Here is a 3,679-nt window from a genome sequence, read left to right on the forward strand (position 1 = left end):
TAATTAATGCTAAATTAATTTTATTATATAATTTAAGAAAAAATAATTTTAATTATGTATGATTGGTGTATAATCTAATTAATATATGACAGTTTTCTTTTAATTAATAAGTTTTTTTCATATTAATATTTCTTAACATTAATTTTACTTAATTGATTAAAATAATTCTATATTATACTACTATAGTAATATAATAGGATTGTTATACTTTAAAATAAAAAATAATAATTAATACTAAATACACTTGATTATATATTTTAAGAATAAAAATTATAACTATGCATGATTGATTTATAATATTAATAATATCCGACAATTTTTTTTAAATGATAGTTTTTTTCATGTTAATATTTCTTAATATTAATTTTATGTACTTAATTAAAATAATTATGCGTTCATAGAATAACAGTATAAGAGAAATGATATACTTTAAAATAAGAAAAGAACATTTTAATTAATACTTAATTAATTTGATGATCTATCTTAAAAATAAATAATTATAATTATGCATGATGGGAATAAATAACAATATATGATAGCTTATTTTTAAATGATAATTTCTTTTCATATTAATGTTTCTTAATATTAACTACTTACATATATAATTGAATAAAATAATTATGAATTTATACGATAGTAGTATATAATAGGATTGATATAATTTATAATAGAAAAAAAATATTTTAATTAATGCTAAATTAATTTGATTAGCTATTTTAAAAATAAATAACTATAATTATGCATGATTGGTTCAAAGAAAAATATTAATTAAAAATTTTAGTGCAACTAATAATACATTTTTCTCTTTCTATATAAATATTTTATTATAATATTAATAAAAAATTTTGGAATAAATATACGAAGTAAAAAGGGAACAAAAATAAATTAAATAAAATATTTTGACTCTAAAATTGATATTTATAAATGATAAAAAAAACACAAATATAACATTCAATCGTACGAAAATTTATAATAGAAATTGTGCAGAGAATTTAACATTACATATATTTTGCTAAAACATTATATATTCATGTAAATCTTATTAGTTTTATAGGTATGTTTATTAAAACTAAATAAACAAATTCTGACCCATGAAAAAATCAATTGTTTATTTCCATTAAAATTGACTCATGAAAATTTGAGTAATATTTATGATTTTTATTAATTATTAAATATATAAAATATTATTTATTTTACAATTAAAATTACTATTATTTCTATTAGGTAATACAAGAAAGATATGATTTAGATTTACTAAAATAATTAATAATTAGTAAAATTTTAGTTATTAAATGATATTTTTTATATAATTTTAAAAAAGATATTCTTTTAAAATATTATAAAAAAATTATTTACTTAGGTTGTTATTTTCAAATTTTAAGTTTGGGTTGTTTTACTTGTGTTGTTATTTTTTTAATTTTAAATTATTTTATTTGTTTGGGTTGTTTTATTGTTATTTTTTAAATTTTAAATTTGATTTACTTTAATTTAAACTTAAATTTAAGTCAATCAAATTTAAAAAATTTTAGTTATGAGCCAACTATAAAAATATAAGTTATGAGAGATGTAAAGCACCACAATTTAAAGTACGTCAATCCCTTTCTTTACATATATTCAAAATCTCTCTACTTATTCCAATGATTGGTATTCACAAAATTGCAAACATCAATCCTACCATCGACAATTTGTGTGTACGTATACGAGTGATACAGTTATGGACACTACCAAATTATGAAAATTCTCCATTACCATACTCAATTGAAATGGTTTGGCTCGATGATGAAGACGTGAGTTTCCTATTAATATTTTTCTATTTTATTTTAAATTTATATTATTTATATTTTAAATTTATTTGTTTATTCACATCTAATCGTTCTTTGGTTTTTGTTCACCAATCCTATTTTATTTTATTTTGCATGTTTTGTAGTCTTTGACAATGAGGTAAAACAAGTTCTGGAAAAGAGCTGTGTAGAGATACTTGATCCACTTCTATTGGTAAGTTCTAACCAATATTTATTTCTAAAAAATATTAGTGAAGATATTTTTAATGGTAATTTTTATATTATTTATTATTAATATATTATGTAATACCCTGCAGAAAGGAGATCTATGAAATACACTTACACTTTTTCTTAACCTAATTGATAAGACCTTTTTCTTCATCGTTGAAGTTCAAATATCTGATAATTCACATTTTTCACCTTCTTATAAAGTTAAGAAAATGACTGATAATTCACATTTTTCACTTTCTATTAAAAATCAGTTTATTTTTCTCTTCTTTGGTCATTATTAGAATCTAATTTTTAAATAATAATTAATAACTAATTATAATTTTAGGATGTTGACTACATCGATGGTTTGCTTCCAATTTCAAAGACATCCTCAATCATTGAAAGAAAAAAAGTAGAAGGTGCTAAGGTATTTGTTCAAAAAATGAATCTTTTATTTATTTATTTTCTCAAAGTTAGATCTTTATTTTATTCAAAAAATATTATTGAGATAAAATTAAAGGTGAGAATGAAGTCTTTAATTTAACGTAGTATTTTGTACAGAATTTGTTACTTGAATTCTCCAATGAAGTTGCGGACAATGATGAATCTGAAGTTTTAAAAAATGATATTACACCAGCCAAGCGACTATCGTTGGAGTCGGAAAATTCGAAGGTGCAAGGAGATACCTCAATCTGCAAGAAGATCAAGATTGAGAATGAAACTTAAGAATTTGGATGCACGTGTTTCAAAATCCCTTCTAAAGTCTATCTAATAGAATAATATCAAGTATATGTTTGTTTTGGTAGAAACATTATTTTTTCTTAAGTTGTTATTTTTCTTTTGGTTTTCTTCGATTTATACGTTTGGAATTTAGAATTTTTTAAATATAAATTGAAGTTATTTGATTATTGCTTGTGGTTTTATTTTTAATTCTATTCACACCGTTGATATTATGTGAATTTCTAATTTAGTATTTAATGTCATAAAGTTATAAATTTCTCATGAATCATTGTTGATACAATTAAGTTAGTTATTGATTTTTAATGTGTATTTATTTAAAAAAATATAATTATAATTTTTAATTAAAGTATTATGTTTAAAATTTTAAATTTAAATTCAAATAAACTTTTTTTAATTTTAAGTAAGCAATTGAGTTTGAAAATATTTTTTAAAATTTTATATAATTTATAAGCTATTATACTAATTACAAAAGATTATATTAAAGTAAATAGAATTACCAGTCTTATTAAAATGTGAGGTTATTTATATTATTTAAAAAAAATTAATTTGACATTCTTCTATACTTAATTCTGTTTCTAATATTGTTCTGATAAAATTGAATTAATTTATAAAATTTTATTTAAAATTTTAAAATTTGTACTAGCTAATTAGGAAATTCTATTTAAAAATTTTAAATTATTTGCTTAGATTGTTTTACTTAGGTTGTTATTTTTTAAATTTTAGGTTGTTTTGCTTAGGTAGTTATCTTTTAAATTTTAAGTTATTTATTTAGATTGCTATTTTTTAAATTTTAAGATACATATTACTCTTTTAAATCATAAATTATTATTTACTTAAGTTGTTACTTTTTAATTTTAAATTATTTTCTCATAAATTAAAATTTTTGAAAAAATTAATTTAAATTTATTAAATTAAATAAATATAATATTTAATTATTTAAATTTTGC

The sequence above is a fragment of the Arachis duranensis genome, chromosome 6 (genome assembly GCF_000817695.3).
Source record: "Arachis duranensis cultivar V14167 chromosome 6, aradu.V14167.gnm2.J7QH, whole genome shotgun sequence".
In the NCBI taxonomy this organism is placed as follows: domain Eukaryota; kingdom Viridiplantae; phylum Streptophyta; class Magnoliopsida; order Fabales; family Fabaceae; genus Arachis; species Arachis duranensis.